Here is a 13867-nt window from a genome sequence, read left to right as displayed (position 1 = left end):
GGGGTCTGAATACTTTCCGTACCTGCTGTATATAGCTACATAGTGGGCCCCAGGAATGATTTTCTCTGGTGGGCCCAAGGTGCTCCAATCCGACGCTGAGTGACACGTTCCCTTCACATTGCCAGCTTAGTTGGGTAGATTTCATGTTCTGGAGTCTGGAAAGCTGAGTGACAAGAGCTCTAATGGCAGCCATATTGTGTGTCTGACGCTGATGACTCGCCCCCTGGGCCGTGGGGTACCCGGAACCGGGCTTCTGTATGATGCTGGGGGTAGTAGTGGCAACCCGATCCCGTGGCTCAGGGTGGTCAGACCAAGTGCTGTGGCAGTCTATTTGTATGGTTTTGAATGTCCGATTACGCCACCCGTGGATTGCGGTCAGGGATGACCGCCGCTGCAAGGCAGACCGCTGAGGCTGTTGGTGCGTGCAGCAGAGATAGTATAACTCCCCACGGGAGGAGTGTAGCCTCAGGGCAGCGTGATAGGATGCTGGGGGTGATGGTGCAGGCGCAGCATAATCACACAGAGTCAGTGATGCAGTCCAGGGTCTTTTACTCACAGTTGTTATCCGAGTCACTTCTGCAGCGAATGACTGCCCAAGCCGTGCTGTGTCCACCAGGTGAGGAGCTCGGTCAACTCCCAGGCAATTCAGGAGTATGGCACAGGACCCCCTTCTGTCCTTTCTCTGGCCTCTCGTGCCCCACCAGTGACCACACTTCTGTCCAGCTGCCTCGGGCCTTCTCTTGGTGAAACCTGTTGCCGGTTTCCCTGACCCTATGTGGTGCCTTCCTAGTGGGTGTAGCAGGGGGTCGCACCAATAAATGATCACGACCTCCGGTCTTTGGCTGAGGGATAATTTACCTCCACCAACTTGGGAATCCGGTACCCTTATTCTGCCCGACCCTTCACCCGTTATCTCGTGGGTTCTTAGGGTCCTTTCTGCCTTCTTGTTTCTGGAGCCTTTCTACTCCTCTTTCTCTCCACCTTTCTTCCTTCTCCTCTTCTCCCTTCTGGCTCTGGCCTTCACCCTAGGCCTGCCTCGTGGAGCTGAGCTCAGGCTGAGCCACAGCTCCCTGTCAGCCCTCTCTGGCTGAACTCCTTCTCTCTCTCAACTCACTGAACTCACTCCTAAGATGGCCCCCACCTTTTATCTGCTTCACTGTGTCTGAGCTCAGGTGACCTGCAACCAATGAGCTCCTTCCTATGCTCCAGAAACCGTCCCCTTCTGCTCCTACATCACAGGGTTCTCTCCCCCCTCCCCACTCCAGCCAGGGTCATGGTCAGTTGTGCCTGCATATATATAAATGGGAGCACCGTTGAGCTGTCCCCCGGAAATGAGGTGTGTGTGGTGTATGCAGCTAACTGAGCCCTGGTCCACACTCCATCCTTACCTGGGAGTGGAATATCACACCTCCGGTTGAGGTGCAATACCCCTATAGCAACGGAACACTCGGGGCGCTACACTGACACAATCCGTCGTATCCACATCCTATACGGGTCATAACAATCGTGGAAAGTTTTGAATAAATGAAGGCAGAGCCGTTCCTCGTCGTGTGTTACATAATGCTCCATTTTAGATGATATTAGACATCGGGTTGTATATAAGATTGTGTCACGAGCAGCAGGATCACATTCTTACTATTCCCCACATCCTGGATCTTTATCATCCAGAATATTGTGCTCTCCCACTATGTACAACACTAGAGCTGCTGAGACTTGTAGTTCCACCCCATCTCACTGTATAAAGGTAATGTGGCGCCCCTGAGGGTTCGGCCGCCACAGGGATGCTGCACTTCTTTAATGGAGTGTAGTGTTCCTCCTCTGAGGTAAGAACAGTGCGATGGTCAGGACCCTTCCTTCACATCCAACACCACACTTCTCCCACCAGAGTGGGCTCGAATGCAATAGGTGCTGCCCTCCTGGTTACAGGGAGACTGGGGAACCAAGAGTCAGGGGAACCAGTTAGTGGGTGAGGGTGGAGGACTAACAATTTAGTGACACTTAAAATTTCATATTTAATAGAAAGCCATCTTGGTTCTTGGTCCTTGCTAGTTTAGTCTTTGAACTGTGAACAGCTGTGATCTCCAACCCTGAAAGTGGATCCTGTGTGGACCTGCAGCGGATGGAGACACAGCCCTCGTACCCCGGCCTTGGGACGAGGGGCAGGTTGCAGACAAGGAATGTCTCAACCCGGTCAAGGACCACGACCAAGAAGGCCCGGAGCTTAAGAGTGTAGCTCCACATCAAATGGATCCCAGGGAGGATGCAGACGGAGCGGTGTACACCACCTGTCCTCGCCAACCTGATATATTCAGAGGGAGTCCGGCTGCAAGAGGGGTACCAGCCCCCGACACCCGACCTTGCTACTCCATGTCCTGGTCGGGAAAGCCCGGTAGGCCCTGAGGATCCCACCAGGTATCGAAAGGAGCGGAGCTGCCACCCGTGCCCTTTTTCTGAGAGGAGTTCAGAGGGAGACCCGGCCTTTGTACACACACGGACAGGAAAGGTTACGGCCTGTAGTTCAGGAACACTCTGGTGCGGGGTCCTGATAGAATACTGGACTTACCCGGAGGTTGTCGGACCCCCGTCGCTGGCGGCCGCAGGACTCCATGGGGAGCAGGGAGTCGCCTTCCTTCTGCCATCTCTTATGTGAGTAAAGCCTTGGAAGTTCACCCCTATGGCCTCCGGACTGTTTATTCTGCGCTACACCGCACGACGCAGAACCCGGTCTCCTCTACTACTATCCCCTCCATCCTGTCCCTCTGCCCTGAGGCCTTGCTCCGCCTGTGGGGAGTAGTAACAACTATAGCCGCCATAACACCATGCCTCAGCGGACTGCAGCGGCGCTGGTGGCCTTCACCAGGTGCCACAGGTGGCGAAGTCGTAATCAGCCAATCAACCCGGATAAGCCCACACCATCCTTTTAATTGTGACGGCCCTGAGCACGGGTTGGGTCCGGGCCACGGCTGCACCCTATCTCTCCATCACAGGACCCGACTCCGAGTCCCCCATCTCCCAGGGTAAAGACAAGGGCTTTCGAGTAGAGGCCTCACAGTAATAAGCAGGGTCCTTCCATCATACGGTCGGTGCCGCACAGAGGTCTTATATGGAGCCATATGCACAGATCTGACCTCTCCGGTCTCCATCCACTTCTCTGTGTTATACCCGACCAGCATAAGCGACATGTGGAGCATGAGCGGTATATACCGTACACACCCATATGCTGCCTGCTGTAGTGAGGGGCATCCGGGGGTAATGAGGGGTGTACAAAGGACCACGTCCCCCATTTATATACATTACGCCCCATCCTACAGTGATTCACTCAGTGGCATAACAATCGCGGTCGCAGGAATATGACTGAGTCTTGGTCCAAAAGGGAAGGGGCCCGGCCGTATCCACAGGCAGATGCTGCTCTAATCTGTATCTCGGCTTTCATAATGCAGATACAGCTAAAAACTGTAGTGGAGCAGGAACCATTCCCTCGCCGCTCCACCACTTACTCTAGTACATCACAGACCCCCACCATTAAGAACACTCTTCAGCATAAAGGAGAACAAGGAGTCCTGGATGTGATGTTATGGCCCCACATAGCCCTGATCTGAACATCATCCAGTCTATGTGGGATTTACATGAAGAGACAGAAGGATTTTCACAAGCGACATTCACAGAAGATCTATGGTTAGTCCTCCAAGATATTTGGAACAACCTCCTGCCGAGTTCCTTCAAAAACTGTGCGCAAGTGACAAGTACCTAGGACAGTGATGGTGAAACTTTTAGAGACCGAGTGCCCAAACTCCAACCCAAAACCCATTTATTTATCACAAAGTGCCAACACGGCAATTTAACCTGAATGCTGAGGTTTTATTTTAGAAACAACTCATACATTAGCATCTTTTGTCTTAAAATAAAAACACAAGAACAGAGCTTTCAATAATACAAACAACTTTTTATTGAAAGGTAAAAATTTGCATGTGGCATGCTTTCGAACAATTAATGTGATTTTTTCTGTTTTCTGCATACTCATAATTTGTCTAACCTTGGCTCGTACTTTGTAAGTTTAAGAGCCTGCAAACAATTTTATACAAAGTATTAAAAATGAACATTTTTTTATGGTAAAGTTAATTTGTCCAATTACTTTTGAGCCCCTGATATGAGGAGGCTTTGTAGAGAAACTATTGCAATTCCTAAACGTTTCACAGGATATTTTTGTTCAAACCCTTTTAATTAAATCAGAAAGTCTCTACTTCAATTACATCTCAGTTGTTTCATTTTAAATCAAAAATAGCGGCCTGCAGAGCTGAAATCATACAGATTCTGACATTGTCCAATGATTTCTGGACCTAATTATAAGGCCGGTTTCACACGTCCGGATATTTTCAGTACCGGAAAAAATGGTACCGGGCATATCCGTGTCCTGTGTGTCCGTGTGTGTTTTACGTGTTGCATCCATGTGCATCCATCAGCAACAGCAGGGACAATAATGAGGGTAGTGGTAGTCTGCTCCCCATGTCCCTACCTGTAAAAATAAGAATAAAATAATAAAATCCATGTACTCACCTCTCCTAAGTGTGCCCCGCTCTAATCCATGTGACTTCTGCTGCCGAGGAGAATGAGCCGCTCCGGAGCTGCAGCTCAGTGAGTGACAGGACACCGCTCTTGAGCTCAGCTCCGGAGCCGCTCATTCTCCCCTATTCCTCGGCAGCAGGGGTTGCATGGATACTGCGGGGGATAACTAGGAGTGTTGAGTACATGAATTTTATTATTTTATTCTTATTTTTACATGTGGGGACATGGGGAGCAGACCAACACCACCCTCATCACTGTCCCTGCTGGTGCTGATCACAGCACCGGCAGGGAACCAGAATGTTGTGAAGAAAAAACGGAGAGTGGTGGTCATGGGGGATTCCCTGTTAAGAAGAACAGAGGCCGCTATCTGCAGACCAGACATAACCTCAAGAGAAATGTGCTGTCTTCCAGGAGCAAAAATTAAAGATGTGTCTGACAGGATATCAAGACTCTTCAGACCTACAGATCACTACCCATTCCTGCTAATACATGTGGGGACAAATGACACCGAAAGAAAGGACCTGGAAACCATCTGCAGTGACTTTGAAGACTTAGGCAAGAAAGTGAAAGAATTGGGAGCGCAGGTGGTCTTCTCATCCATCCTCCCAGTGGATGGCCATGGAACAATGAGGTGGAATAAGATTCTACAGGTGAACAACTGGCTACGTCGATGGTGCCGTCAACAAGGATTTGGATTTCTGGATCACGGAATGAATTACCTATACGATGGACTACTTGCTAGAGATGGGGTGCACCTTACGAAGACTGGAAAACATGTATTTGGAAGTCGCCTTGCTACACTCATCAGAAGAGCTTTAAACTAGAACAATGTGGGAAGTGAAGCAAAAGGCCAGAAAAAGCCATACAGCTGACAAATACTATTGAGATCTCTGCTACTGGAAGTGGAAAGGAAGAACAAAGACAAAACAATTTAAATAATAAAAATATGGGAGGAAGAGAAACCAATCACAAACTAAAATGTTTTTATACAAATGCACAAAGCATGGGCAACAAACAAGGAGAATTGGAACTACTAATGCAGGAAAAGGAATATGATGTCATTGGAATCACTGAAACTTGGTGGGACGATACACATGATTGGAATAAAAGGCTAAAAGGATACAACTTATTTGCAAGAAACAGACTTGATAAACGAGGAGGAGGTGTTGCATTGTATGTTAGAAAAGCGTATATCTGCACAGAGATTGAAGCTTCAGAGACTGGGAGTTCTGTGGAAACTGTTTGGGTAAGAATACAAGGAGAGAACAACGGAAAGGACACCATTGTAGGCATTTACTACAGGCCACCTGGGCAAGCTGAAGATATGGATGAACTCTTTATGTATCAAATGACCAAGTTCTCCAAAAAATATGACGTAGTGGTCATGGGAGATTTCAACTATCCAGACATTTGTTGGGAATCTCTCTCAAGTAAAACTAACAGGTCAAGCAAATTCTTATCCTCTCTTGCTGACAACTTTATCTTCCAAAAGGTAGGGGAGAAAACAAGGGGATCTGCTACTTTGGATCTAATCCTTATAAACAGGGAGGAAATGGTTGAGGAGGTAAAGGTGGCTGGGACCCTAGGAGGCAGCGATCATGCTATTATAGAATTTTGGATAACTAGAGGAGGAAGACATGTGAAGACTCAAATTTCAAGGTTAGATTTTAGAAAGGCAGATTTTAAGAGACTCAGAAAGAGAATAGGAGGGATCCAATGGCTGGATGTCCTTAAGGACAAAAATGTCCAGGAAGGATGGGAAATTTTTAAAAATGAGATTCTCAAAGCACAATCGTTAACAATCCCGAAAAGTAGGAAGAATGGGAAGCATTTAAGGAAACCAGGATGGATGAACACAGAACTTAAACACATGCTAAAAAGAAAGAAAGAAATGTTTATTAAATGGAAAGAGGGAGGCATATCTAAAGAAGATTATAATGCAGTCTGCAGATCCTGTAGGGCACGTATCAGGTTAGCTAAAGCTGACAATGAATTAAGGCTTGCAAGAGATGTCAAAAGCAATAAAAAAGGATTTTGGGGGTATGTCAAAAGTAAAAGAAAAGTCAAAGATGCTGTAGGATTTTTACAGGATGAAAATGGAGAAATGGTAAGAGAGGATGTTGAGAAGGCCGAACTTTTTAATTCCTATTTTGCATCTGTTTTCTCTCAGAAAGAAAATGTAACATCAACTGATCTTCACTGTCCTTTTAAAGGAATAGAGGAATCCAAGTTATCTGTAAACAGAAAGATTGTGAGGGAATATTTAGCTAACATAAATGAGTTCAAGTCTCCAGGTCCAGATGAATTACACCCCAGAGTACTGAAGGAGATCGTAGAAGAAATTTTAGAACCACTCTCCATAATCTTTGAAAATTCTTGGAGAACAGGAGAAGTCCCAGAAGACTGGAGAAGTGCAAATGTTGTTCCTATCTTCAAAAATGGGAAGAAGGTGGACCCAGGGAACTATAGGCCGGTGAGTCTGACTTCTATACCAGGAAAGATCTTTGAACCAATTATTAAACAACATGTATGTAAGTACATGGATAAGAATGAAGTGATTAACCAGAGTCAGCATGGGTTTGTAACTAACAAGTCATGTCAGACTAACTTAATTTCCTTCTATGACAGAATCACTGACTGGGTGGATCAGGGAAATGCTGTAGATATAGTATATCTTGACTTCAGCAAAGCATTTGACAAAGTATCTCACACCATTCTTATTGAAAAAATGACCAAGTATGCAATGGACCAGGCAACTGTTAGGTGGATTCATAACTGGCTTAGTGATCGGACTCAAAGGGTGGTTGTAAATGGCTTCACATTCAGCTGGATGAATGTCTCAAGTGGGGTACCACAGGGCTCCGTCCTGGGACCTGTATTGTTCAACATCTTTAGCAATGATTTAGATGAAGGAATTGAGGGTAAACTGATTAAATTTGCTGATGACACAAAGCTAGGAGGGATAGCTAATACTAGAGAAGAGAGAGAGAGGATTCAAAAAGACCTAAATAAACTGGAGCAGTGGGCATCAACCAACAGAATGGTTTTTAACAGGGAAAAATGCAAAGTACTACATCTGGGCAATAAAAATGAAAAAAGCATATACAGAATGGGAGGAATAGAGCTAAGCAACAGTACATGTGAAAAAGACTTAGGTATACTAATAGATCATAGACTGAACATGAGTCAACAGTGTGATGCAGCAGCAAAAAAGGCAAATACAATTCTGGGATGTATTAACAGAAGCATACATTCTAGATCACGTGAAGTCATTATCGGTCTTTACTCCTCTTTGGTCAGACCTCATCTGGAATACTGTGCACAGTTTTGGACACCACATTTTAAAAAAGACATAGACAAACTGGAGCAAGTTCAGAGAAGAGCGACCAGAATGGTGACTGGTCTGCAAACCATGTCCTATGAGGAACGGTTGCAGGATTTGGGAATGTTTAGCTTGCAAAAAAGAAGACTGAGAGGAGACTTAATAGCTGTCTACAAATATGTCAAGGGCTGTCACATTGTAGAAGGATCATCTTTATTCTCATTTGCACAAGGAAAGACTAGAAGCAATGGGATGAAACTAAATGGGAGGAGACACAGATTCGATATTAGAAAAAACTTTTGGACAGTTAGGGTGATTAATGAGTGGAACAGGCTGCCACGAGAGGTGGTGAGTTCCCCTTCAATGGACGTCTTCAAACAGAGGCTGGACAGACATCTGTCTGAGATGATCTAGTGAATCCTGCTTTGAGTAGGGGGTTGGACCAGATGACCCAGGAGGTCCCTTCCAACTCTACCATTCTATGATTCTATGATTCTATGAGGACAGTGTTCAGCACCGATGCTTTGGAACAGTGCCATTCCAAGATGCCGGTACATGTCACATGGATGTCATCCATGTGGTACATTTTGTGGACCGTGTATCCGCAAAAAACCGAGCTTGTCTCCGTGTGGAGCACACGGACACACGGTCCGTGAAAACACACTGAGATGTGCATGGACCCATTCATTTGAATGGGTCTGCTGTGTCAGTGTCTCCAGTATGTGTGGAAACTGTTGACGCGCCCCCAGGGCAGTGGGGTACTCGGTGTCCGGGCCTATGGATCCTGGGGGGGAATATGTCACAGTGGCTGGCCCGGTCCGTGGCCCAGGGTAGTCAACAAAAAGGGGATAGTTTATATGGGATTTGTAGTTTGATCATGACGCCACCTGTGGTTTCTGGTAATTTGTACCAGCGCTGCTGCAGACCTCTGAGGCAGTTGATAGGGCAGCTAGAATGGAACAGCTCCCCACAGGTAGAGCAGGCCTCAGGGCAGTGTAGGGTCTGATGGTGGGTGGTGATGCTGGGGCTTGTAGTGCAGTCGGGATGGCGCAGCAGGAGTAAATGACAGAGAAAGGGGATTCACTTCAATACCTTTACTGGTGCGGATGTCAGGTACCGTCCAGGGTACTCAGTAGGAAGGGTGCACTTCAGGACTTCTCCCCAGTGAGCAGGTATAGGGCCTCCTGGTCTGTGTCTCCCTCTCTCTAAGCTCCTGGCCAGCCTACAACTGGGCCTAGCTTCTGTGTCGTGTTGCTCTCTCACCTGACCGCTTGGTAGCAGGACCTTTCTTTGGCAACCATTATCCCTGGATGCTGGGGTCTTCGAGGTTCATGGTCCTGTTATTGCTGGTAGCTTCAGGATGACCAGGGGTCTGGAAGCCTCATGGTATGCCGGTAGTCCCTACTGGGTGTAGAGGACCCTGTAGGCGCGGAGCCGGTGTCTGGTTTGTGTCTTGGGGTGAGCCTATGATGCTCCTCTGCTCCCTCAATTCCTCTCTCCTCTCCTCTTTGCCTCCGGCCACACTCGGGGCCCTCAATACAGCAGCAGACGTGCTGTGTCTTCACTGCTCTCAGTGGCAGCACACTCTCTGACTGAACTGAACTGCCTGGCTCCACCCTCCATATATAATATATATATCCCTAACAGGGCTCCCTCTGGTGGTATGAGGTGGAAAGGTGGAGGTGTCTGCATGTAGTGTGGGCCTCTTGTGGAGAAGTCTGTCCATGCACCCTTTTGGGTCCTGTGGTACCTGTGAACAGTAGGGTGCCACACTGTCACCACTCCTACCGGAGATACTGACGTGTGAAAAAGCCCTAAATCAAGGGTGAAAACAGCTGCTCACAAGCATAAGGTAAATTGAAACATTTGCCTGTGGCATGCTTTTGAACAATTAATGTGATTTTTGCTGTTGTATGCATGCTGATAATTTGTCAAACCTTGGCTCATACTTTGTATGTTTGAGAGCAACACATGCAGCACTCGCGTCGTCTGTTAGTCTGTTTCTGGTGTCAGATTTGATATAATTCTAAGCTGAAAACAGCTGCTCACAAGCATAAGATGATCCAAACAAGTAAGAAAAGCAATTGCAAGTGCTCTCATTGGCTTAAAATTATTTGGCAGAGAATTACAGACTTTAAGGATCTCATTTTCAAAACGAACTGTGCTGTCCTTTATCATCCCTTCTATCTTCTCAAGAGTTTCACGCAGGTCATAGAATTTATTTTTCCAGATAGAGCTTTCTTGAAATTCCAATAGCTTCATTTCCAAATTTCCTAAATCTAACCAGTGTTCGCAGGAAAGATCAAGTTCTTCAAATTTGGCTTTACCTGGAGAAGGAAGAAAACACAGGGTTTTCTCCATCTTACGGAACTGTAAAAATCTGTTACTAAAATTCACCTTTGTAGCTTTTACAATGCTAGAAAATTCATTGTAGATTTCCTGATGGCTCGTAGGATTGTCTACAAATGTTGTAGAATTTTGTAAATGCATTTTTAGATTAGGAAAATATTTCAGCTGCCCACTTTCAAGGTCTCTTTCAAAAACCTGCAGTTTTCTCTCAAATGTTTTGATGTCACAAAATAGCCTTTCTGCTGTTTTCCCTACACCTTGCAGTTGTTTGTTCAGTACACTGAAGTGTACCGTAAAATCTGTAAAAACATGAGGTTGGTGAGCCAGACCATATCAATGAGCTGGGGACATAGGCGGATTATAATGAGGGCAATCCGGGCTACCGCCCGGGGCCCCGAGCCTGCAGGGGCCCGCGGCTCCGGGCGGGGTCTCTAATGCCGGATTGCCCTCATTATATGTGCGGGCCGCCGCGGCACATACAGGTAGCAGTGGCGGGAAGGGGGGCCCCGGACCGCTCCCCCAGCAGCGGCCGCCGCTACTTCTTCATCGGCCAGGCCAGCACTTCAGCAGTTAACTTCCCTGTGCTGGCCTGGCCGCGTCACTGCTAGGAGACACTGCCCTGTGTGCGGCCGTGTCTCCTAGCTGTGACGTCACGCAGTGCACGCCCGGCCTGCACTGCTGCAACGGAGAAGAGAGAGCAGGCAGGAAGAATGGAGCCGGGGGATGGTGAGTCTGTGTGTGTATGTGTGTGTATGTGTGTATATGTGTGTATATGTGTGTGTGTATGTGTGTGTATGTGTGTGTGTGTGTGTGTGTATATGTGTATGTATGTGTGTGTGTATGTGTGTGTGTATGTGTGTGGTTATGTGTGTGTGTATGTGTGTGTATGTGTGTGTATGTATGTGTATGTATGTATGTGTGTATGTATGTGTGTATGTATGTGTGTGCATGTATGTATGTGTGTGTGTGTGTGTGTGTGTGTGCAGTCAGATATCATTGTGTGATGTCTGTTTATATGTATTTTTGTGTTTCAAATGTGTTTATGCGTGTATGTATATGTCTGTATATGTTTGTGTGTGTGCGTGACTGCATGTGTGACTGCGTGCGGCCTCCTGCTGAGTATAGTTGGCGCCGTGCGGCCTCCTGCTGTCTCTGGGGGGGCGCCGTGCGGCCTCCCACTATGTATAGATGGCGCCGTGCGGCCTCCCACTATGTATAGATGGTGCCGTGCGTCCCCCTGCTGTGTATAGATGGCGCCGTGCTGCCCTCTGCTGTGTCTAGATGGCGCCGTGCGGCCTCCTGCTGTGTATAGATGGCGCCGTGCGGCCTCCTGCTGTGTATAGATGGCGCCGTGCGGCCTCCTGCTGTGTATAGATGGCGCCGTGCGGCCTCCTGCTGTGTATAGATGGCGCCGTGCGGCCTCCTGCTGTCTCTGGGGGGGCGACGTGCGACCTCCCGCTGTGTATAGATTGCGCCGTACGGCCTCCTGCTGTGTATAGATGGCTATGTGCGGCCTCCTGCTGAGTATAGATGGCGCCGTGCGGCCTCCTGCTATCTCTGTGGGGGGAGCCGTGTGGCCTCCCGCTGTGTATATATGGCGCCGTGCGGCCTCCTGCTGTGTATAGATGGCACCGTGCAGCCTCCTGCTGACTCTGGGGGGGGGGCGCCCTGCGGCTTCCCGCTGTGTATAGATGGCGCCGTGCGGCCTCCTGCTGTGTATAGATGGCGCCATGCGGCCTCCCGCTGTGTATAGATGGCTACGTGCGGCCTCCCCTTGTGTATAGATAGCTACGTGCGGCCTCCCGCTGTGTATAGAAGGCTACGTGCAGCCTCCCGCTGTGTATAGATGGCACCGTGCAGCCTCCCGCTGTGTATAGATGGCTACGTGTGCTCAATATTGAGTCATACAATTAATACAATACAATTAATTGAGTCATACAATTAATGTAAGGCTATGTGCCCACGGTACAGAAATGTTCCGGATTTTTTTTGAGCGTTTCTGCATCTCCCTGGCAGAAAAAACGCATGTGGATTTTACATGCGGATTGTACATGTGGATTTTACATGTATGTGAAGCGTTCCTCACTTGCATTTCCGCATGCGGGTTGACAAGCGCTTTCCAAGCGATTTTAGCATCACTTGGAAAGTGCTTGACAACTTGGCTGCACTATATAAATCCATGCAACCGGCATGGATTTATATAGAGTGACCGTAAAAGAATGGTAAAAAATAAAAATATATACTTACCTTCTGATGGCCTGCCGACGTCAGCGGTCGCGTGACCCGTCACATGACTAAATGACGTCATGGCAGGTCCTTTTCAGACCATCGCGAGCTGCCGGCAAGCCAGGACGCATCAGATAAAGACACCGGGGGCCATCAGAAGGTAAGTATAATGTATATTTTTTATTTTATTCTTTTTTTACAGGTTCTATGGTACCCGGGTCCAGAGGAGAGTCTCCTCTCCTCTAGACCTGGGTACCATCCGCACATTGAAATGCATGGATTCCGCATCTACAGATGCAGGGATGCGGATTCCATGCGTTCTAATGCAAGTCAATGGCGGCGAAAACGCTGTGCTTCCGCAAAATAATTGGTAATGCTGCGGATTTTTCCGCAGCGGAAAATTTCCGCAGCATGTACACAACACATGCGGATTATCATTGGGGAACATGGCAGACCTTCTACCAAGCGTTTTTTAAGCGTTTCTGCAGCGGAATTGCCGCTGCGGAAACGCTTAAAAAATGCATAGTGGGCACACAGCCTAAAAAAAAATATTATAATTAATATTGTGCCAAATTAATTTCACGTGAACTATCACATGATCTATCACAGGGGATCAGGTGACATGTCACATGATAAATCAGGTATGTGGGGGGGGGGGGGGCCCTTCTAAACTGCCCGGGGCCCTTGCTACTCTTAATCCACCCCTGGCTGGGGATATTCCTGCCCTTTTTCATTCATAAACAGCCTAATTTCATGCAAGCAGGCTACAAATCTTTCCAGGACCCGTCCTCTGCTCAGCCACCAGACATTATTGTAATTCAGAAAACTATTATACTGCGCCTGAACCTCCTCGAGAAGTGCTTGAAACTGTCGAAAATTCAAAGCACGAGTAATAATGTAATTCACGATTTTTGAGACATCTTTGAGGACATCATCAAACTTTTTGCTGCTTTCATTGGCACAGAGAGCTTCCTGATTTATGATACAATGGAACTGAATAACTTGATGTTTTGTTTGTTTAACAAACAGCTGTATGAAACCAGATGTTGCTCCCACCATAGAAGGTGCCCCATCACTAGTAACTGAAATGACTTTTTCTGGTCTTATGTCTTGTGACAAAAAAGCCTCCATCACAGCATTATCACATATCTATCCCTTGTGTTCTTTCAGGCACAGACACTAGTTTCACCAGCTCTTCTCTGATGATGTCACCAACAGCATAACGCACAATGGCTGCTAGCCTTGCACCATTATTTATATCGGAGGTTTCATCCAAGCACATGGAGCAACAAGCTGCCTTTTGTAAGTCAGTGGTGAGCTGCTGTCTAACGTCACTCGCCATTCACTGGACTCGATCTTCAACAGTATTTCTGCTAAGTGGCATCTCAGAGATGCGCTGAGTAATTT

This window comes from Phyllobates terribilis, unplaced genomic scaffold (assembly GCF_046119375.1).
Source record: "Phyllobates terribilis strain yellow unplaced genomic scaffold, ASM4611937v1 Scaffold_11__3_contigs__length_659146591, whole genome shotgun sequence".
NCBI lineage: Eukaryota > Metazoa > Chordata > Amphibia > Anura > Dendrobatidae > Phyllobates > Phyllobates terribilis.
This window is presented reverse-complemented; position numbering follows the sequence as displayed.